The following is a 25360-nucleotide window of genomic DNA, read 5'->3' as shown; positions in this document are numbered from 1 at the left end:
CCGGTTGTCCTGGAGTCCCTGGATCTCCTGATTTTCCTTGTCGACCCTATGAAAGAGAGAATGACAAGAATGAGAAACGACAGACTGTTTGAACAACAGGTCCATGTTGGCATTTCTGGGTGCACTATGGAGCTAGCAATTAGAAGACAACAGCTCCTCTTGTTACAGTAATTAATTTGCTTTTAATTAACAAAAAGAAAACAGCTTAATTGCAGAATCCTGTGTGGTGTGGCACTTTCTCCAACCCCCCTACCCACCCCTCCACATCCTTTCCAGCTGTGACAAACCCTGCCCCATCAATCAAGCCAGGCCTAAAGTGAGAAATAGAGCGGGCCCCTGCCATACAGCCCATAACGCTAGCCTAGACATAATGGACTATTTACAAATACATAATAACTGCCTTCAATGTGTATGCCTGAAACACACAAAATGGCAAAGTGCGTAAGGAGAGTTCAATGAAAGCCATCAAAACTGCAGTCACCGGTTTAATTTTCGACTCAGCACGACAGTAACACAACAGTATCGAAAAGCTTACATAAAGACAGTCAGTGTGGCAACCTCTGGGAAAAAGTCTCCACATTGTCCCCTGATGAATGAGTTGGACGTGTCTTTGAAGGCCCCGTCTTCTTTGGCAAATACATTTTATGGAGACGTTTTTCATACAAGCGCGCGGTGCAATTTCAGCAACATGTACACCATTATTAAGAATTCACCAGGGGACATAGGGGACCAGGGAGTTTTTGTCTTTTTGTCTATATTGGGAGTGTTTGTATTATCGGTGGTCATGGATGGATGAAAGAGGATGGGTGGCTCACACAAAAGCCAGTGGCTCATCTGTTTCCTTAGATCTGTTCATTTACATAATCTTTAATTCTGTAGTGTTGAGTAAGCCCATGTTTTTCCATTTTCATTACCTGCAACATAAAGAACTGACAGAAGAATGAACTTCTTTCATCAACAAGCCCTGTATGAATGTGTGTATGAGTGTGTGTGTAGGGGGTAGCAATGTCAAAACAAAAAGGGAATTGGAAACATGCAGGAAGTAAACATTAACCTTAATGATGAAACAATAACAACAAGGATTCTCAGGGGATTCATGTGTAGGGCATAATCTGAATGTCCCAGCTGAGATGTTTCTCTTTTTGAAGTTTAATGAAAAAGAAAATATGAGCAGTGTTGGGGAAGCTACTATGAAACTGTAGCTTCCAAAGCTGCAAGCTACTCATACTGTAACTTAAAATAGTCTTATTACATGGCTCTCTAGAATAGTCAATTCTCAATGGTCAATGGCACCATCTAGAGGTCTGATATTTCTCAGTAACAACCGCACATCCACATATCAGACCGCTCATCCTGGTATTTGCGAGCCATCTGTCCTGCTTTTCGGATCACTATGCGATCTCTACAAGTAAGCTAAAAAAAATAATTTTACCTCAAATCAATGTTTCATGTACATTTCTTTATTTATTTGGCAATATTTGGCTTATAAGGAGCGCAATGAGCAGTCAGAAGTTCATTAATTACAAAATAAATCCAGGAGAACTCTGATGCAAACCGCAGGTGGGTTTATTTTGCTATAACAACTGGCTGACTGTACATGATCCCTTACTTAACTCATCACAGTCAAGCTATGTTTTTTAAGTAGTTAGCTAAACAGTTGCAGAATTCAATAATATCACCTGATAGTTACATTTAATCAGGGTGACATTCCTTTCCGAAATTTAACCATGGTTTAACTACAGTAACCATAGTTTAACCATTTGTAGTAAAACATCTCGGTTACGTACCTAAACTTGATTCCCTGAGTGGGAACAAGACACTGCGTATGAACGCTATGGGACACCGTACGAGTGTCACATGGTCTGAAGCCCTTATGGATTTACTCCTGTTCCAACAGAGAGAACCTTGGAAGCAGGAGTCAAACCCTCATCCAGATTATAAATTCTAACAAATGTATGTGGAGAGGACCACCTTGCCATCATACAAATGTCCACTCTCATACAAATGATGGTGCTTAAGCACCATCAGCCAATAAACAAAAGAGATGGTTGTTGACTTCAGGAGAACACGGAGTGACAACTCTCTGCTAAATATCAATGGCTCCTCTGTGGAGATCGTCAAGAGCACCAAATTCCTTGGTGTTCACCTGGCGGAGAACCTCACCTGGTCCCTCAACACCAGCTCCATAACCAAGAAAGCCCAGCAGCGTCTCTACTTTCTGCAAAGTCTGAGAAAAGCACATCTCCCACCGCCCACCCTCACCACATTCTACAGAGGGACTATCGGGAGCATCTTAAGCAGTTGCACCACTGCCTGGTTTGGAAAATGCACCGTTTCGGATCACAAGACCCTGCAGAGGATAGTGAGGACAGCTGAGAATATCATCAGGGTCTTTCTTCCCTCCATCATGGACATTTCCACCACACGCGGCACCCGCAAAGCCACCAGCATTGTGGATGACCACACGCACCCCTCACACAAACTTTTCACCCTCCTGCCATCTAGCAAAAGGTACCGAAGCATTCGGACCCTCATGGCCAGACTGTGTAACAGTTTCTTCCTCCAAGCCATCAGACTCCTCAATACTCAGAGACTGGACGGACACACACACACACACACACACACACACAGCTGAACAGCATCCGACTCTCTTTGCAATTTGCACGTTTATCAATTATTGTACCATCTTGCACTGTTTGCACACATGCACTTTATGTAGTAATGTTTAGGTCTTATTTAGTTCTGTGTAGTCTCACGTAGTTCTGTGTTTGTTTTTATGTTGTTTTATGTCGCACCATGGTCCTAGAGGAACATTGTTTTGTTTCACTGTGTACTGTACTAGCAGTATATGGCTGAAATGACAATAAAAGCCACTTGACTTGTAGAATGGGCTCGAACACCTGAAAGCGAAGTTAAACCGCGCGCTTCATAAGCACTCCATTGCATCAATTAGCCAATGGACAGCGAAACACCTCTGTTGCGGCCCCCAAAGCACACAGATAACTGCTCTGACTTACGCCATTGGCTAGTACAGTCAACATAAACTCGCAGCACCCGAACTGTGCAAAGCATATGTAACCTTTCATGCTCCTCCGACTCAAATGGGGGAGGAGAGAAGGACTGTAAATTATTGGTCTGCTAGCAATATGATGCAGAAATAACCTTGGGCAAATAGCCCAAACGTCCTGGTTACTTTCGTAACCTCTGTTCCCTGATGGAGGGAACGAGACGTTGTGTCAATGTAGTGGCATTAGGGGTCGCCTTTGGGAGCCCCAAACACCTCTGATCTTTGCGAAAAGGACAATGGGAATTGGCGAGTGGAATTTGCATGCCACTCTCCCGGACATATGGGTATAAAAGGAGCTGGCTCGCAACCACTCATTCAGGTTTTGTGCTGAGGAGCCGAGACAAGGTTCCGGCCATTTCAGTGGGTAGTTCAGTGTTGTGGCAAGAGGGACACAATGTCTCGTTCCCTCCATCAGGGAACGGAAGTTACGAAAGTAACCAGGACTTTCCCTATCTGTCACTTCATCGACGTTGTGTCGATGTAGTGACATTAGGGGTCCCTATACAAAACGCCACAATAAGCTGAACTGTGTTACGTGGACTGGCGATGTGAGCCGGGCAGACCACTGTGTGCCTCATAGCCAGCGCACCATGCCGTCACGTAACCTCCCCAACGCTCCTACGAGAGTTGAACGGTCCCCTGCAACTCGAGGACATCCAGGGTCCACAACTTTGTGAACACGACTGGGGGTCAAAGCACACGTCTTCACCTCAGGGAGGGGAAAGGCGCTATGCCCAAGCGGTACACCCGGCCAGCTGTCCCGGAGCTTCCCTGCTCGTACCTGACAACACACGGGATGAGACCGGCTCAACCCGGAGATTGTAAAACCTCACAAAGGTGTTGGGTGTTGCCCAGCCCACTGCTCTGTAGATATCTGCTAAAGAGCTGCCATTGGTCAGGGCCCAGGAGGCCACAACACTCCTAGTAGAGTGGGCTCGTGGCCCCAAGGGGGGTGGCATGTCCTGGGTGTGATATGCCATCATGATGGTGTTAATGACCCAGTGGGCGATCCTTTGTTCGGAGACAGTGCTCCCTTTCCGCTGTCCACCAAAGCAGACAAAGAGCTGCTCGGAGCTTCTAAAGCCCTGCGTGTGATCCAAATAGATACGTAAAGCACGCATCGGACACAGCAATGCCAAGGCTGGGTCCTCCTCCTGGGGCAGTGCTTGCAGGTTCACCACCTGATCCCTAAATGGGGTCATGGGAACCTAGGGCACATAGCCCGGTCGGGGTCTCAAGATCACGTGAGAGTAGCCTGGACCGAATTCCAGGCACATTTTGCTGACAGAGAATGCCTGTAGGTCCCCTACCCTCTTGATGGATGTGAGCACAGTCAGGAGGGCAGTCTTCAAGGAGAGTGCCTTTAGCTCAACTGACTCCAGGGGCTCAAATGGAGCTCCCCGTAGGACCCGAAGTACCACAGAGAGGTCCCACGAGGGGATGAGGCAGGGTCTGGGGGGATTCAACCTCCTAGCGCCTCTCAGGAACCTGATGATCAAGTCGTGTTTCCCCAAATACTTACCGTCTACTGTATTGTGATGTGCCGATATAGCAGCTACATACACCTCCAATGTGGAGGGGGACAGCCGCCCCTCCAGCCTCCGATCCAGCTGCGCATCTCTGGGGGTCCTCGTGTCGGGAAGAACACCAATTAGCGAACAGATGCCACTTCAAGGCATACAGGCGTCTTGTAGAGGGAGTCCTGGCCTGAGTGATTGTGTCTACCACTGCAGGTGTCAGGCACTTAGGACTTCTGCGTCCCTCCAAGGGCCAGACATGGAGGTTCCAGAGGTCTGGTTGCGGGTGCCAGATGGCCCCCTCCCTGAGAAAGAAAGTTCTTCCTCAGGGGAATTTGCCAGGGAGGGGCTGTCGTGAGGAGCGTGAGGTCCGAGAAACAAGTCTGGGTGGGCTAGTAGGGTGCTGCTAAGACGACCTGCTCCTTGTCCACCCTGACCTTGCACAACGTCTGTGCAAATAAGCTCACTGGGGGAACGCATACTTGCGCAGCAGACTGGCGTAACGAGCACGCGGCAACAGGATGCTCTTGTCAAAGTTCACTCGCTGCCCTAGATTTTTTGCTCAGATGGCTGAGAACAACATTTCGGTATTGGGCAGCCAGACTGTCTGAGTGAGCTAACAATAACCAATCCTTGAGATAATTTAAAACGCAGATGCCTTGAAGGGTGTCAGAGCTGCATTTTGTGAAAGTGCGTGGTACCAGAGTAAGTTTTAGACACATTTCGACACCGCTGTTATGCTCTTGTGGTGCAGCGTCTAGCTTTTATAGCGCAGGTATGGGTTTAGTATGAACTTCCCCCCAGAGTGTGAGAATTAAGCTATGTGGACTTAAAACACCCTCTATCCGAACGGAAGGATGCAAAATTTATTTACTTTGTCCCCAAAAGTGAATCTGTGAAAGCGCCTGATCTTCGGTGCAATCTGAATATGGAAATAAGTGTCCTTCAAATCTACTGTCACAAACCAGTCCCCTGGCTGTACTTGTGACATTATTTGTTTCTACGTCAACATTCTGAATTGACATTTTATTAGAGTGAAATTCAAACGTCTCAAATCCAGAATGGGATGCAAGCCGCCATGATATAACCATGTTCTATCAATCGAATAACCCATTTCGAAACATTTTGCAACTGCTACCAAGCCGCTAGATGGGCAGACAGAGGAATTAATACATGGCTCTCTCCAGTAGCGCAACATGTAACCACTAGATGGCGCTCTTGGTTTACTTTTGGCGACTGTCCTACAAACAGCGTCAAAGCGGAAGGAGACCTCTGTGCCTTCACTACTGCAGCCGATTGAATGACAGTAAATACTGTTTTGCCTGTATCAGAACATGTGAGCAAAGCGGAGCGGTGTGACACTCCGCTCCATAACCCGTTCCATGCCTGTGCGCTCCACTCAACTGCTCACGGCCCAAGCAGACACTCCGCTCAAGTACCGCTCACACTCACCGGTAAAAAAGCGTTCGCTCAAATCCCGCTCCAACATTAAATTTCTCTGTATTATACTTGGTTCCAAGCACGTACACAGGGGGTAGCTACAGTGGCCCAAGCAACTGCCACTTTGCCCACATAGGCTGAGATGCCCCTCTGGGTGAAATATAGACTATAGGCCGACATTTGTTAAATTATCAAATGATTAGTAATGTACATATCTGAAATTCTGTGACCGTATTGTTGTGTTTTTGTATATAAAACAAAACTCTTCTCTCGCCAGAATGCCTGCGTAATCCACGAAACAGGCGAAAGGAAAACCAAGTTCAAATATCTTGCATCTCCTGATAGAATCCCGAGAGAATTATGGTACAGACGAAGCACTCCATGTGTTGGTTTGCCATTACTCAGTTGGGGAATATTCTCCAATTCCATCCCCCTCGTTCTGCGGCCGGTCTCACCGGTTCATGCAGAATCCCCTCCATAGCACTTCGAACTGGGAGGGGAGAGAGAGAGAGGCCGAGGCCGCTCCTCCATTGCCTTATTCATGTGCATTCTCCCAGAACGACACAGAAAAAACAATAGGGACAAAGGGGCTCATTTTGTTTTCTTACCATTCAACGACAAATTCTCTCATATAGCGTTTCTTAATGGCGACGGATAACATGGGAACTGTACATTAGACAATTCGTGCACTGAAGAACAGACAATCTGACTAGATGGTGCGAAAGAAAGTGCCTTTATGGAGCCCATGATGTAACTCCCTAGGGGCATCGCTTAAGCGCCATCATCAATAAATTGGTATGACTGTATAAGGGCTTAACACCACTTGACACTCGGACGGTGTCCCGTAACGTTCATACACAGTGTAGAGTTCCTACGAGAGGGAACCACAGTAACCACAAAATTAACCATAGTTACAACAGTAATGGTTACTACAATATAACTATAGTAAAACCATGGTTAATTTTTGTAAGGGTTAAACAAATAGGGTAAAGCTGCCTTTTCACTGTCTATGACATTCTCATACGACTGTCATTCTCCCCCTAGTGGCAGTCGTAATGAATTGTCATTTTGCTTGCAATGGATTTTGCTCATTGAAGGAGAAACTACCAAAGGTTTACCTCAGAATGACATTACTGTGTGTGATTTTGTTGAGTAGATGAATGAATTCAATAAAATTCAGGTTTAATATTCACTCAGTATTTGTTATTAATAGTATTATTTATCATTATTACTGTTTTTATAGTTAATATTATGATAATTCACAGCAACAACAACCCTACTTCAGCAAATATGAATCAGAAATTCATAGATGTGATTTTAAATATGTAGGTTAAAGTGTGCAGAAATAAATGGCACATGTACACATTTAATCACACGTTTACTGTAACTCCAAAAGCTTTTTATGATATTTGCAACGCCAAAAAAATTGTCCAAAGACAATTAATAATGTATAATTACAGAATTACAGATTACAGAAGTAGCAGGCGTTTAGAAAAAAGCTTAGGACAAAATCTATTGATATATCTCACTTCCCGCTGATAGTTTTACATGAATACATCACTTCCGGTCGGGCGGTCACATACGGTCTAGTCTCAAGAGTTGAAATATTTTAACACAGCCGAGGCTCAAATCGGATCTGAACATGTCGCATCCGGAGACAGTCGGAACCTCATACAGCCCCCGTGCGACTCTCCACTGAAAATGAATGACTTCCAGTCAATCCTCTGTCGTTTGTCAGATGCAGTGAAAATGCGGCTTGACAACATCAAATTGAACTTAAACATAAATTTATACTTAATACACAATAATTAAACTAAAAAACATCTATTTTATATAAGTGAATCAAAATGTATTGGACAGCTGAACAATTGACTAAATATTTTGCAAAGTCCATTTGAGGCTGCACAGGGCTCAAGTGAATCAGTGAATCATTTATTAATGAACTAGTCCTTTTTCATTAACCTCCCAAAAGAACTGACTCACTATAATTACCAATTACTAATGGTCAATATAAGGGAATCACGAGAGAGAGAGAGAGAGAGAGAGAGAGAGAGAGAGAGAGAGAGAGAGAGAGAGAGAGAGGAAGGTTTAGGCGGGCGCGTTCAATTAATTTGTCAGCTCCATTGCTGCATTCGCAATACAATGTGAAAATTTCAAATGAAGCGTTATGTGACACTACAGCGCTACTCATTGGAATATGTATAAGCAGGGGTTAATTGGGCCGGTACGGTCCAGAGCGGCATTCCGGCACCTTTGATTCCAAAAAGAAAAAAAATGCTTGTTTGTCAATTCATCCCATGTATTGTATTCTACGATGTGGTTTTTGTTTGACCCCCTTGACACATTCCATCTCTATTTAGTGAGTGTACTTGTTCAAAAATATTTCAAGCTCATTATGCTTCACTCTAGTCAGTTGCGGATGCTGGTAGAGGCAGCTTATACGAGAGCGGCACCAGACAACATGCCCCCGTGCCGTGGTCCGATCTCTGTTTCATACAAATCGCGTAATATGGAATCAACTGCTCACCCGTTTCTTAGATCCACTGATATGTAGTAGTGATTTGCTTAGTTTTGTTAAAAAGCTGAATACCCGAAGGGGGTTTGAATCAGGAATCAATCACATCCAAAGCGACATCAGATAAAAATATCATAGGCCTACAACTTGAGAACAAAGACCAGTCGACCAACACACTGTAAAAGGTTTCACTGTTATTTGTATATTGATGTGTACTACATTTTGGTTGATTCAGCATTTATTATTCTTTTGGATTTTTTTTTTTCTTTTGGAATTTTTTTTTTCTAGCAAATGTACAGTGGGATTCACTATAGTGAAAATGCTTCTTCACGAGGCAGTGAAGAATTTTAAACTTTTATAATTTAATACAAATGTTTTCATTACCAATTATATTATCAGAATAACAATTTGAGTAAAAGGTAGTCGTGCAGAAGGTGTTTGTTTCCTCCGTTAAGAACAATGTGCATTTACTTTTAAATTGTAACAATAGATATAAATTTAGCCAGTTTTATAAGATGACTCCAAATGGGCAAGAAGGTAACTTGTCCCAGCTGTCATCTGAATTTTATAAAATGTATAAAATACATCTAATATCATTCTTATTTTTTTTTGTCATATACTAAACCAAATTTTCAATGTTATTATGTAGGGATGTGCCCGAAGCCGAATATCTTATTCGGAAAGGCATGAATAATGACTTCAAAACGAACAACGGATTCATCGAATAATATAAACAATATTTGTATGACTGATTATCCAAAAAGCACAAGGATTAAGCGACATTTTAAATAAACATATACAAAATTACAAAGAATTTATGAATCTGTGCAGCCAATATTTCTAAAGTGTAAACCTTCTAAATGAAAATGCGCACGGTGTGATTTCAGATCAGATGGCCGCGATCTCGACTCAACGCGGTCTCTGTTAATTGTGCGCGTCTGGAGCTTGTAAAGTGTAACATTAATTAAGATATGACATCATGTACACTTTCCACTTCTTGAAATGTCTATGTTAATGAATCAAACGATTCACATGTGATTTTCATGTATTTATTTATAGCCTAAACCTGAGCGAAATGTTAAATTCCTGACCTGAAGTGATGATTTCACATCAGAGCTCGTCTAGCCGTCTCTTAAAGTTGACCACATTTATATCCACATCAGTGATTAAGGTTATTAACTGGTTAATACTTTATTCTGAAAAAAAAGTGAAAATGCTCCATAAAGGTTTAAATGCTCCATAGAGTATTCATCTACAGTATTAGGAATATTCCTGATTATGTAAACGAAGAAAGTGAAGCTCCGTCTTTTTTTCTTCTTCTTCTTCTTTAAACTGTGTTTAAATGTTAAGTGTTCTTGAACTCTGGTAAGGCGCTATATAATTGTAACATTATTATTACTATTATTAATATGATTATTATTTAACTAAATAATGGAGTCCTATCGTAATAAAAATTCCTGATAGATTTACTGGACTTTCCCCTGTTTGTAGGCTATATTGATTTTATTTTAATTTATTTTAATGTTTGAATTTGTATTTATTATTCACTGCAAAATGTGTGCTTGACATTTCACATTTTGCTTGACACCTCCTGCCTCCAGAATAATGTTGTTATACAATTTTGTTTCATGTAGATATTAACATCTGAAATACCAGGAGAAACCACAACATATTCCAGTTAATGTAGCTTACAAATTCAGCTTAATCTGGTAAGAAAATAAATAAATAAATAAATAATAATAATTAAATAATAACTGTATAATAATAATAATAATAATAATTATTATTATTATTAATATAAGGCTATTATTATGAAAAGGCATATACAAGGCATATTTTATTAATAGAAACTATAAATGTAAGAGTAACACTTAAAAATGTGCATTTCATTTAGTTTTGACGCACTTCCGTTTAAGCCCCGCCCACACCTGGTTCCATCTGAATACAGAGACAGATACAGATAATTTTTACATATGAACAGATACAGATACAAATACAGATAATGGCTTTGCTGCACACCCTTATAATTATGTATTTTCACAATTAAGTTGAATAATGACATCAATAAATAACTGACAAATCATTAAAACAGAATTCCAGTCAAATCGATTCATCTGTAAGAAAAAAACTTCTACTTTTCTTTTCTTTTCTTTTTTTCCTTTTTTTTCCCCAGAGTACATTATTTAAATAACTGGATAATTGTGGGATACGGATCCGGACTGCACCATGGGATTTTCGTGAGTGGTCAGTTTGGGCGGACTGAGCCAGAGGTCCCTGATGCACACAGCGAGACAGTGACTACACTGAATCTTTGAAAAAAAAAGAAAGAAAAAGAAAAAACTTCTATGAATTACATACAAAACAGGTCTATTAATTTATCCATATTTAGACACCCATGTATTTTATTAAAACTTTATTATTATTATTTATTTTAGAGTTCCCCACCTCTGAAATCCCAATTTAACTTACGTGTATGAGCGACAATACACCTACGCAGAACACTGAAGAACAAGGTGATATTTAAGTTTAAAAACTCCTACCCATCTTAAAACCTAATATGAATTACTAGCTGAAGCAGTTAAGTAATGCCATTATGATTATGTTTGTTTTGCTAAGTGTGGCACATTATTTTACAGATTATGAAGAAATATTAAAGGCTAAGGTGTAACAGGTCATTCTCAGGGCTCTGAAAGTTTATATCTATGATCTGATTATGCAGCTCATTGAAAATCAGGTTGGTTGTTAGCAGTGGTAATAATATGTTAACACAGCGTAGGCGTTGGTGAACCAGGTCAATGAACAGTTCGTTCAAATTTCAGCCTCTGATTTCTCAAAAACATAAGACAACACATGCTGTATGAAGTGATAAAAATAAATATTGCATAATGCTATCATTCCAAGCAGGTGATGAATAATGCATTTTCTAATTATCTTTTCCTTTTGCCTCTAATAGCTTGTCTGTTCATACTGGTGTCTTGGAAATACTGAGATATGCCAGACCACATGCATTATAGAACAGGGGAATAAAATGTTAAATGCAAGTCAAAGATTGTATATTACATCAATATCATGATTCTGCATATTAAACACTGTTTAAAGGTTTCACAATGGACTAAAGTGTATAAGAAAAATAACTCTTTGGCTGATCTTGATTTAGTCATGGACAGTGGTTCCACATGTCTAAAATGAGTTTTCTTAAATTAAAATGACCATGTACTTAAATACTTCAAGTAGAGGGAATCTAAGTGAATCAAGCAACCCCCCAAAAAATTAACATGTCAAAATAACTCAAATGAAACTCTCTTCTAGTGACAGGAAATGTTAGCATGCTAAACACATGCTGGTGGGAAGCACTATTGAGTGCAACTTGGTCACTATGCTATGGTTAGCACAACAATTGATGAATGGATAAACCATTATGTAGCATATTCCAAATGTATTGATCCTCAACCTAGACTCAGGCTCAACTCTTCACCGTGATGGTAACCCCAAAACTATAACACAACAAAAATTCTTCAAAATCTCAACATGACAAAACATTAAACACTAACAAGTCTCACCCTTTATATTCACCTTGCACAAAGACATAAAATAACACTTAATTTTAACATTTACTCTCCATGTTGAGACCCATGCAAAGCATGTTGGGAACTAGAAATCCTCTACCCAGTTTCAGTTAACCAAACAAAAAATATTCATATGTTCAAGTTGAATCAAGTTAATTTAAGTTCCCTTGGTTCCCTGCATTTTTAGAATAATATGGACATGGGAGGATTGAGAAAAAGTGACGATAGAGAATGTACATTTTTTTTAATGCATGTGGAAATAACCTTATCTGAAAATTCTATCTTTGTTTAAAAAAATGTGAATGGATTGCTTACTGGCCTAAGTTAAGAGCCCACTACCAAGTCTCTATATTCTTGTCCCTTTTTGGCTCAGGTTTCTCCTTCAATGTAACTCTAAATAATTTTTCCAGTTTACCTTCTACCTTTAAATTTAAATGTATGAGCACACCTCTTCTCAACAAGCCGCACAATGTATTATTGTGGTATTATTCATGCACGTAGCACAAACAAAGTGGGAAATGTTACACAGCGAAGTTTAATACAGTACTTGGGGTTAAGGGTTTTTTGAAATCCCTAATCCTGAGAATAAGTAATAGCAATAGTGATGCTTGACCTCACTTGAATGCTTAGATTTGCAGACCCATAGACTTTGTAAGCACATTTATATGCAGTTGCCCCATAGGCTTTCATTGTAAGTGCATTAACTGTATATCAAGTTCCACAAATTCTCTGTATTCAGTAAGTTTTGTACAAGGATTCTGAAATAAATATTTTTCATGGAATATGATAGTGTGTAAAACCTATATACTGTAAGGTCTATGGCTGTTGGAAGACCTGGTCAGTCGAGAGCATCACAGCATGATGAAAAAATAGAGATCAACTGTGTGACACTTCACCCTTCCACACCGACCGCATATCACTCACACACAACTTCACCTCTCCTGGATCAGCCTGCAATCTCAGTTGCTATGCAACACACACACACACACACACACACACACACACACACGAGAGAGAGAGAGAGAGAGAGAGAGAGAGAGATCATAAATCACTAGCTGTGCTCACATGCAATCTAATAATCTGTTAATAATCTGACTAATAGCTCAATAGGAATGATTAACTTTTACTGTACTGTATGTAAAAAAAATAAAAAATCCCTGATCTGATTGAGCTTGATCCAAATTAAATTTCTATCCAGTTAAAAGAGGTGGTGCAGATCTTAAACAATTATTGTTATATTAATCATTGAATTCAACTAATTTGACAATCAGATTATAATAAATAAATACTTCAAATTTAATTAAAAAAAAAAAAAAAAAAAAAAAAAAAATATATATATATATATATATATATATATATATATATATATATATCCTAATGCATTTTAAAATATAAATGAAAAGTAATGTGCATACATGTGTATTTTTTTTTATAAATTCATAACAAATTGAATGCACAGATTTTCAGATTTTGAAGTTTGCCTTTCTAACATACTACAAATATGCCAAAAAGCTTTTTTCTTACATTGCTAACTTTACTTAAAGGCACAATATTTGTTCTTCAATTTAATGGGTTTTTAACCCTTTCAGACCCCAATTATGTTCCAGGGACACAAAAAATATGACCTTGCTTAATTTGAACTCTAAATAAAGCCACAGATATAATCAAAGAATTCAGTTTATGATTATGTTTTAATAGTAATTTCTGATGTCCATTACAATGGACATTGGTTCTGAAAGGTAGAAACATCCAGATAATTGTACATAACGATGTTATTTCATGAAAAACTTTAAATAAATTATAAGTTAATGCTAAATCATTACTGATTCTGGTTGTTTTTAAAGAAATCAAATGATTTTCTAAAACAAAATAATCATTACTATTAAATATTCATAGACTAATAGCTGGAATTTAAGTTATGATAATGAATTTCATTGTTGGAAGTCAAGTCATTTTCATTTCAAGTCATTCATCATTTCAAAGCAGATTTACAGAAAATGATGCTGTAACAGAGAATGACACTGTAAGGTTTTAAAGTCCTCATTGTGTGGTTTAAATAAATGATGTGATTGAAAATAATGCCTTAAAAAATTATTGTCTCTAGACCCCAATGAGCAAGCCAAAGGTGACAGCCAAAGCCAAAGGAAACATCACAGGAACTGTTCTTGACTAGTTTAGGTCCTATCTCTCAGGTAGGTCCTTCAAGGTAGTCTGGAGAGGTGAGGTATCCAAGTCACATCAGCTACTTACTGGGGTACCTCAGGGCTCAGTGCTTGGGCCACTTCTCTTCTCTATATACACAACAACACCGGGACCCATCATTCAAGCACATGGATTCTCTTACCACTGCTACGGCGATGACACACAAATTTACTTGTCTTTCCAGACCAACGACACCATGGTGACTGCTTGAATCTTGGCTTGTTTGGCAGAAATCTCACCTGCAACTTAACCCATCGAAGACTGAGCTCCTCGTCATTCCAGCCAACCCTGCTGTTGAGCACAACATCACCATTCAGCTGGGTTCAACTACAATAACACTTTCCAAAACGGTCAGAAATCTAGGGGTAACCATCAATAACCACCTCAATTTCACAGACCACATCTCAAAGACAGCACGATCATGTAGATTTACACTCTACAATATCAGGAAAATAAGACCCTTCCTCTGAACATGCCACACAACTTCTTGTTCAGCCACTTGTCATAACTAGACTGGACTACTGTAACACTCTCATTGCAGGCCTCTCTGCATGCGCAATTAGGCCCCTGCAAATGATCTAGAATGCAGCAGCACATCTGGTCTTTAATGAACCAAAGAGAGCGTATGTTACACCACTCCTTGTCTCTCTTCACTGGCTGCTGGTTGATGCACTTATCAAATTCAAGGCTCTGATGTTGGCATACAGAACAGTCACTGGGTCTGCTCCAGCATACCTAAAATAATTTCCACAAAGCTACGCTCCCACCAGAAGCCTGTTGTCAACTAATGAGTGGTGCCTTGTTGTACCAACACAAAGGGGCACCAAAACACTTTCCCAGACTTTTGGTTTCACTGTACCACGTTGGTGGAATGACCTTCCCATCTTCATCCATAAAGCAGACTCACTCTCTGTCTTCAAAAAACAGCTAAAAACACATCTTTCCCATGAGCACTTAACCATTCACTCATAATATATATATATATTGCACTCTAATCTGTCTTGGATACTACTAATCTGATGCTAGTGGAACTTTGTAATGCAGCACTTTTTGTACCACTGTCTCCTTAAGATGAATCACTTATTATGTATTATTCCTCTTTTGTAAGTCGCTTTGGATAAAAGCATCTGCCAAATTAATAAATGTACACGTAAATGTAAATCTACTGCAGAATATTACACTGTAACATGTAAACCAGTGTAAGATCATTAAAACTTCATGGCATAACAACAAACTAATAAATAAATAAATATTGCTGCAAGCAGTGATTATAGGGGTATATATAACACATGTAACAACTAACAACTATAACAACTAATCCAATCTAATTAAAATACCTAGAAGATAAACTAAAATATTTTGTCAATAAAAGCCATTTATTAACTTTGTCATATAAAATATAGCAATAATTTTGACACTTGACAGTGAATATTACACAACAAAGCCACTTCATTGGCTAAATTAAGACATGGATTGATGACAAGACAAGATTATTTAAATTACATATCTGACTGCATGTAATTTAATATAGTTTGTTCTAATTGGGGCACATGTAATGCAGTGTTACAATGTGCCCAGTCAGCGCAACTGGGATTTAAACCTGGCTGGTCACTTAGAATTAAAAGAATACACAAAATGCTAGTTAACAGATTAGAGATTTAAACGATACGAGTTTGCCTCGTTTAAGATTAACCTAAGGAAACTTTTGGAGATATCTTCCAACGTTTTTTGATGCATTTTTTTCTCTGCATAGTGTTGATATGGCAACAAGTAAACAAATTAAGTTTTGTCTTACCAGTGTGTGTGGAAACATTTAAACCATGTGTGTCACAATTAGCCCTGCATAAGAAAAAAACCTTTTAAAAACACAAGAGAAACTTGATCTCAATTGGAATTGATGCAGGGTCTAAAAGGGTTAAAGATCTACACCCCACAAAACTACACAAACACAGACAGAAATGTAATTTAGGTTAAACTCAATGGGATCAGTAAGGCCAACTGAGCCATGCATCAGTCAGATTATTAACAGATTATTAGGATGGATGTAAATTTAGCTACTGCTGGGTAAATGGTCTGATTATTGTCCAAATTAAAGTTTTGATTCCTAGCTCATACTGTAGCTCTTTCTCATTGTGGATACAATAACTCTGCATTGCCTTCACATTTGGAGACTTTAATAGCACTAATTCCTAAGAATTTCACACTCACCATAGATGATTGCAAGGCCTCCTCAGATGGCAGTACCATGCGCTTTAATCTGAATTCTCTTTCCACACAATCAGGCATGGAGAATGCCAGCTTCCCCGCTAGACAGAATACACTAAGATGAGGCAGGTTGCTTACATCTAACCCTCTTCTGTCTCACCAGGGGTAAAGCAAACAAACATCAACCTGGGTAATCTTTAAAGTGGCACTTTAATCCTGATCTGAAATGTCAACAGTCTCTCCGAGACCTCGCATGGGTCAGGTGCCATGGATTACAGAATATGTGTTGGGGGGGAGATGATGGACATAAAGGCAGGTCTAGCATTTCAAAAGCTTCTGTAATCTGCCGTGAACATACACACAAAAACACACTCTCATACCAAGAGGTCAGCCGATAAACCAGAGAGAGCCCTGTAATGTATGTAATTAAAGCATCTAATTCTCTACTCACACACCTGGTATTAAGATGTGTTTCGAGTGATTTGATCACAAGTGAACAGCACTAAATACAGGTCTAAATGGCGAAAAAAAAAAAATTGTGGTCAGGTCACTTTTTGGTCTTTTTTTTTTATTCATCTTTTTACTTTTTTGAGCTTTATCATCATGCATAAACAGTTTATTTGTCAGCATGTTTGGCGAGGAAGTCATGTAGTTCCACTGCATATTTCTCAAGACAATTTATTGTCAACATCAATGTCAAAAACATTTTTAAAGAGAAATGCTGATAAAAATATCCCATTTATTAAAAGAATAAGTCAACTGACCAACTTTACAGTCTTTTCCCATTTCATATGATGATATGAACCCATTGGTTAAGTTTCAAACACTAGTGACAGTCTTGTTGTACACTATCATCATATACAGCTACTGTATCTTTCAAGGTGGCATCCTAACTGAAATTAAACCCCACAAGTGACTGATACAGAATGGCCTATACAGGCAGCACCATAGGCAACACTAATAGTGCTCCTTACGGGAAGCACACTAGAGACTTGCGTCACACCTGATCCCAATCAATGTCTTTCTAGCAAGTCAGTCCACTGTCGGCCATTTTTGGAATGCTCTCGGGAGGCTATTTCCAGTCATGCCAGTGCAGCTCCCATCTACTCCATCAATTGAATGGGGGAACACTGAAATCTCAAAAGCGGTTGGTCAAGATTACAATCAAATAACATATTTCAAATCAGCAATAAGATTTGATAATATTGGAATAAACTGTGCTTCTTTAACTCAGATTACATTAAAACATGCAATTTTCCCTGCTTGTATAGCTAATGTGCATGCGCGTTCTCAAGTTAATTGACAGGCGATGTCTGTATCTAAAAGGTGACTGGCTCTTTTAACTGTGAGGCGGGACTTCCTTTCTACATCCATTGACGGTTGGGCGCTAGAGCTTCTTGGTTGGACATTCCAATTTTTCCCATTCATTTAAATAGAAGCCTGTCTCTGCTAATTAGTCTCTGTCCCAATAGTGTTTGATGTTAGCATATTGCTAAGCTAACGAAACAACAATACTCTAATAAGCATAAAATAAACAAGCTACACAAACATTGCTAAAACAGTCAAATTAAACTATTTTTCTAGATACTTTTCTATATTGTATGTAACATATTTATAACAAACAACTCTCCAAAAAATGTTTTTGCACTTTGGCTGTGTACTCACAGAACCTCGCAGAGACACATGCAAACCACCGCATTAGCCTCTATGCGGAGCCAGGCTCAACGCAGAAGTATAAATCGGCCTTTAGTCGCAATGATTTTGGGCCTGCCTCCTCCATGAAGGTTGCAAGAAATTATGCATTTAGGATTTGGGCAAAACAAGGTATATTTGAAGTAGCCTGATCTCATGAAATTATGAAACTGTGGCAAGATTTTTGCAAAATGACATTATGTGGTTTATTACAAGCATCACGGCAGTACCGAAGTGAAATATTCACTGTGTGGTGGTAAAAGCAAATTTTCTTCAAAACATATGAGATTTTTAAGGTAAATGCTATACTGAGTTTTAAATCAACAAAACATACCTCCCTGCCCAAAAAACATCAAACCTAAAACTAACCAATAGTGTCATAAAAGCAAATGTGAGATAAAAAACAGATGATTTTTTAAGGTTAATGCTCTCAGCCCAAAACCTCCCCTAAACCTTACGGTTAACTTACCCACAATATTTTGTTGGTGGCTTTGTTCTGTATGATGGATCTAGAATCACTATTCAGCTCACCTGCCCGTAAATAGTGTTGTCAATAAAAATGTTGTTATTTCAGTGCTTAAATGTGATGTGAAACCACATGAATCAGACGCTACAGGTCCTGAGAGCCACCAGCCAGTGTCTTGTCTCCATGGCTACAGGTTGCTCCTCCAGTGATGTCTAATGAAATGAAGGATATTTTGTGCCAATTGATCCTGTGCTTCACCACTGGTGTTACTATGAGTCATCCAGGAGCCACACAAGCTGTTCTGTGTCATTCACACTAACATCATGGGAACTGACAGAAAGTTAAAGCCATACAAATGTGTATACGTTAGGGATGTACACATATACAGTATGTACAGTATCCAAAGGCTTTCTTCTAAAAAAGTGCACTTACCATGGTAACTCTGCAGAGTTTAATGATTCCAGTTCCGATTCATTTTTTTTTAAAAATTTTTTAGGAAGAAATATTTGGAAATAAGAAATGCAATTCTTACTGGATTTACAGCCATCAGCAGTCTGTTACCAAATGATGAGATAATTTCAGATTTCAACAAAACAGATTCTTACAAACAGGGTGTTTACACAGACTTAGTAATTTTGTTCGTTAATTTTTTTCAATAAAATGGCATTTATTACAACAAAACTCATGTGTATCCTTAAAGTACACATTTTCTAATAAACAATTATCCGGTAATTACTGATTTAAGTCATGCGAGCCTTAAGTACAGACAACAGAGTAACAATTTTTGGTTCATTTCAAGTCAAACATAATGAAATGACTGACTTGTGGTATATAGTAAGTTTTTGATTCACTAAAAGAACCGGCTGGTGAATTTAAAAAAAGATCAAGGGGCACTCCGCCCCTCTGACTAATGGCAAAACAATTAACATTGTCCCCCTTACATACAAATGCCCAACCAAAGACCACATCCTGGTACTGGCCCTGCTGTACCTACAGTTAGTCTTACAACAATACAGTAATGTTTGAATTCAGATCATATTTTGGAACAAAGACTAAAAGAATCAAATTAGAATCCTATAAGAATCAAATAGGATCCAACTGGATAAACTGAAATTCTGACAGGATTTGTTTTTATTCTTATTTGATTCTTAGAGTATTATTGGATATTGTGTAGTCATTATCAGAGCTCTACTTCAATTGGAATACATGTGATTGAAATTATCTGAAGAGATGTAGGAGATTTAAAACCCTGACTATTTTCATTTAATTGCTTCTAATGTCCTAAATGGATTTGTATCATATTGGGAATCATAAGAGTACTAATAGTACAATAATACAACAATAATACAATTGTAATACAATGGCTGTGTCTCGTTTGGAAGGCTGCGTCCTCCGGAGGTCGCATTTGTCGGCCGCATTTGTCGGCCGCACACGTCATCGTGGCTGTCTCGTTTCAGAAAAGCGAGTAGGACACTTCGAATGCAGCCTTCGAATGTGACCTTCTTTCACAGGAATTTGGAGGATGCATGAGGTGTATCCTTTGTGGGCACTCACAACCCTAAATTCTTTGCTTCAACGGAAATGTCTAAAAAAAAAATACGCCAATTTGCCCGTAAATATGATGTTCAAATGCAAGGAATGTTAATTTCCAAGTTGAAGTACCTCAGTAGATGGGTGCAGAGAATATAATATGTATAATTATATTAATATATAATTAAAATAAAGTATTAGACTAAAAGTACACCTGTAAAATCTATTTTCTTTTCTCTTTACATCATTATAACTCTCCTAAAATGTACCTAATACATTTCCTTCTAAAGGGACTTTGTTCCCTTCTCACTCAAAGCGCTCGCACTTGTTAAAGAGTGGCATGCTGTCATAGCAACCATGTTACATTCCATTTCTGTTTGTCCTACGAAGGCCGTCTCGTTTAAACAAGGCTTGTTTAAAGGAGGACACTCGGTATACTGCAGCCTTCAAAGGACGAGGCGTCCTACCTAGCACGCAGCCTTCGAAACGAGACACAGCCGTTAATATTTTTTGTTGGAGTCCTATAAGAAAATTTCCATTTGGATCGGCTCCAAATTATGATAGAAATTCCAAAAGGATAAAGTAGGATTTTTTGACTAGAGGGCCATATCTATGTGTACTTGATCACACAGTGTTAAACACTTACATATCAAGTATATAAGGAGAACCTATCTACAGTTCCAGGAAAAAGTACAGTATGTATAACCTTTGAATTTACCTTGATTTTGCTTAAACTGTGTCTATGTCACAAAAACAGACAGACATTTTGCTAGAAAAAGGATGTGAATGCATGTTGTGACTTTGCTGATGATCAGATAAAATTGTATGACCAATTTATACAGAAACAGGAAAATGTATATCACATACTGTATTATTTCCTCCAATTATATACATAAATAAAAAATATATGTACTTGATATGAACACAAATGTGTAACAAGGAACAAACATATACAAAAGTACACATGCATACAGCAAAGCATCCCAGCCATTGCCATGGCTGATGTGAGTGATGTCTGACCTTTGACTGATGAAAAGCTGCTGAGAGTGAGACATTCCAAACACACTCTTTTGATCCACCAGCTTATCAGTACAACTAGGGTACGGGATGCTAACCTTTCCCATCTCTACATTCGTAATTGCCAGACACTTGCAATTAGCCCGACTGTCTACCAGCAGCAGGCAAACATAGCTAATTAATTCAGTAATTATGATTCAGAATTCAGAAATGAGGTTACAGTTAGGCACTTACAAAGGAAGTAAAGGGGGATATTAGGAGGGTTTAAAGGCAGAAATGTGAAGCTTATAATTTTATAAAAGCACTTACATTAATTCTTCTGTAAGCACTTGTGTATTATTTGAGCTGTAAATTTGTTTAAATCATTTTTATGGTTGTTTTAGGGTTTACGGCGTTACATCATCATCATTTCAAGTTGTAAAATTAGATAGACTTTACACAGAAAATGTAAGCGATTTTACACACTAAACTAATCAATATCTAAATTGTCCTTGTGCCATACACAAATGTTTGTTATATATACAGGTGCATCTCAATAAATTAGAATGTCGTGGAAAAGTTCATTTATTTCAGTAATTCAACTCAAATTGTGAAACTCATGTATTAAATAAATTCAATGCACACAGACTGAAGTATTTTAAGTCTTTGGTTCTTTTAATTGTGATGATTTTGGCTCACATATAACAAAAACCCACCAATTCACTATCTCAAAAAATTAGAATACATCATAAGACCAATAAAAAAAAAAAATTTTTAGTGAATTGTTGGCCTTCTGGAAAGTATGTTCATTTACTGTACATGTACTCAATACTTGGTAGGGGCTCCTTTTGCTTTAATTACTGCCTCAATTCGGTGTGGCATGGAGGTGTGATCAGTTTGTGGCACTGCCGAGGTGGTATGGAAGCCCAGGTTTCTTTGACAGTGGCCTTCAGCTCATCTGCATTTTTTGGTCTCTTGTTTCTCATTTTCCTCTTGACAATACCCCATAGATTCTCTATGGGGTTCAGGTCTGGTGAGTTTGCTGGCCAGTCAAGCACACCACCACATGGTCATTTAACCAACTTTTGGTGCTTTTGGCAGTGTTGGCAGGTGCCAAATCCTGCTGGAAAATGAAATCAGCATCTTTAAAAAGCTGGTCAGCAGAAGGAAGCATGAAGTGCTCCAAAATTTCTTGGTAAACGGGTGCAGTGACTTTGGTTTTCAAAAAACACAATGGACCAACACCAGCAGATGACATTGCACCCCAAATCATCACAGACTGTGGAAACTTAATACTGGACTTCAAGCAACTTGGGCTATGAGCTTCTCCACCCTTCCTCCAGACTCTAGGACCTTGGTTTCCAAATGAAATACAAAACTTGCTCTCATCTGAAAAGAGGACTTTGGACCACTGGGCAACAGTCCAGTTCTTCTTGTCCTTAGCCCAGGTACGACGCCTCTGACGTTGTCTGTGGTTCAGGAGTGACTTAACAAGAGGAATATGACAACTGTAGCCAAATTCTTTGACACGTCTGTGTGTGGTGGCTCTTGATGCCTTGACCCCAGCCTCAGTCCATTCCTTGTGAAGTTCACCCAAATTCTTGAATCGATTTTGCTTGACAATCCTCATAAGGCTGCGGTTCTCTTGGTTGGTTGTGCATCTTTTTCTTCCACACTTTTTCCTTCCACTCAACTTTCTGTTAACATGCTTTGATACAGCACTCTGTGAACAGCCAGCTTCTTTGGCAATGAATGTTTGTGGCTTACCCTCCTTGTGAAGGGTGTCAATGATTGTCTTCTGGACAACTGTCAGATCAGCAGTCTTCCCCATGATTGTGTAGCCTAGTGAACCAAACTGAGAGACCATTTTGAAGGCTCAGGAAACCTTTGCAGGTGTTTTGAGTTGATTAGCTGATTGGCATGTCACCATATTCTAATTTTTTGAGATAGTGAATTGGTGGGTTTTTGTTAAATGTGAGACAAAATCATCACAATTAAAAGAACCAAAGACTTAAACTACTTCAGTCTGTGTGCATTGAATTTATTTAATACACGAGTTCCACAATTTGAGTTGAATTACTGAAATAAATGAACTTTTCCACGACATTCTAATTTATTGAGATGCACCTGTATATATATATATATATATATATATATATATATATATATATATATATATATATATATATATATATATATATATGTACATACAGTGTATATAATTATATAAATAAATAAATATTATTTTTAATTACCAATTTTAATACCAATGTATATATATTGGTATTAAAATTGGTAATTAAAAATTATATTTATTGTTTATTGTATACACAAATGTTTTTTGAAAGGCTCCATTTCTAGCAGCCATCACTCCAATACCTTATCCTTGAGTAATCATGCTAAATTGCTAATTTGGTACTAGAAAATCACTTGCCATTATATTAAACACAGTTGAAAGTTATTTGGTTCGTTAAATGAAGCTTAACATTGTCTTTGTGTTTGTTTTTGAGTTGCCACAGTATGCAATAGACTGGCATGTCTTAAGGTTAATATTTGGTCAAAAATGGCAAAAAAGAAACAGCTTTCTCTAGAAACTCATCAGACAATCATTGTTTTAAGGAATGAAGGCAATGCAATGCTTGAAACTGCCAAAAAACTGAAGATTTCATACAAAGGTGTTCACTACAGTCTTCAAAGACAAAGGACAACTAGCTCTAACAACAACATAAAGAGATGTGAAAGACCAGATGTACAACTAAACAAGAGGATAAGTACATCAGAGTCTCTAGTTTGAGAAATAGACACCTCACATTTCCTCAGCTGACAGCTTCATTGAATTCTACCCACTCAACACCAGTTTCATGTACAACAGTAAAGAGAAGACTCAAGGGTGCAGGCCTTATTTGGAAGAATTGCAAAGAAAAAGCCACTTTTGAAACAGAAAAACAAAAAGAAAAGGTTAGAGTGGGCAAAGAAACACAGACATTGGACAATAGATAATTTGAAAAGAGTGTTATGGATCTTTTGTGGGATCAGCTAGACTATAAGGTACGTGAGAAGTGCCCGACAAGACAGCCACATCTATGGCAAGTGCTACAGGAAGCGGGGTAAAGTGGGGTAAAGTGTCACCTGATTTTCTGGACAAACTGACAGCTAGAATGCCAAGGATCTGCAAAGCTGTCATTGCTGCACGTGGAGGATTTTTTTTTTATGAGAACTCTTTGAAGTAGTTTAAGAAGTTCTGAACATTTTTTTTCAAATTGTAATAGTAATTGTTCATGTTATTTTTGTCCTGACTATACATTGTGATCAGTCGAATGCCACTTTGGTGAATGAAAGTACCAATTTCTTTCCAAAAGAGCAAAATATGTACATTATTCCAAACTTTTGGCAGCCAGTGTATAATCTGTACTACCAAAAACTATTGACTATTTTTACCCAATGTTTCTGTGTGCCATGTACTTATCTTATTAGAATATTATTGAATTATCTTAGCAACATGTTAACAGCAAACAAACTGAGTTGAGTCTCCTGCACTTTGATTTGAAATCCTCTACATATAGGTGCTTCTCACACAAGGTCTAAAAACCGGCAATGCAAAACTGCTGTCCTACGTTGTTGGCACAGTAAACTTCAACAAAACAGGATTTGTTCCTGTTGTTTAATTGGGGTTTGAGGGGGAGAAAAAATAGAGAGGGAGAGATAGTGAACACTAAAGCTGACAGCTGCCTGGCAAGCTCTCAAAAGCAGCTTAACGTTCCTCACTTTGTCCTGAGTGGCACACAATGCAACTCTATTCAACCCTCTCAACAATCTTACTATCCCTGCACGCATAAAGAGACGTGTGACAGTCAAGAGAGTCAGAGCTGCAGCTCGCTCCGGCCAAAATGGAGCTCCAACCTTTCTCTCTCTCTCTGCTATGTTTGAGGTCTTCATTCTCAATATGGATGATTTTGTTACTCTCTGATCCATTCAACACAGAGAGCACTTCAGGTCAGAATGAAAAAAATAAATAAAATAAAAAATGTTCCTCAGTTGGCCACTGGATGGTGATATGGTTCCATGAATGGGTTCGGGGTTCTGGTTAATGAAGTACATTAATGGCAAGCCAGCCAAAGGAAAGGAACTGTGTGTTGAATTGTAGGTATGAGAAGGAGGCTGCAT

At 38.7% G+C, this 25360-nt stretch overlaps 1 protein-coding gene across 1 annotated transcript in view; it reads right to left on the bottom strand.

Annotated features, from left to right (window-relative positions):
* The window catches only part of LOC127413804 (collagen alpha-1(XIX) chain-like), a 154188-nt gene that overhangs the window by 101867 nt on the left and 26961 nt on the right, over positions 1-25360 (bottom strand). Inside the window, exon 2 of the mRNA XM_051651218.1 lies at positions 2-46. The gene's annotated coding sequence lies outside the window, so the exon portion shown is untranslated. The remainder of the gene's footprint in view (position 1; positions 47-25360) is intronic.

Source organism: Myxocyprinus asiaticus, chromosome 23 (assembly GCF_019703515.2).
Source record: "Myxocyprinus asiaticus isolate MX2 ecotype Aquarium Trade chromosome 23, UBuf_Myxa_2, whole genome shotgun sequence".
Lineage (NCBI taxonomy): Eukaryota > Metazoa > Chordata > Actinopteri > Cypriniformes > Catostomidae > Myxocyprinus > Myxocyprinus asiaticus.
Note: the sequence above shows the minus strand (reverse complement) of the source record. Positions and strands in the feature narration are given on the sequence as shown.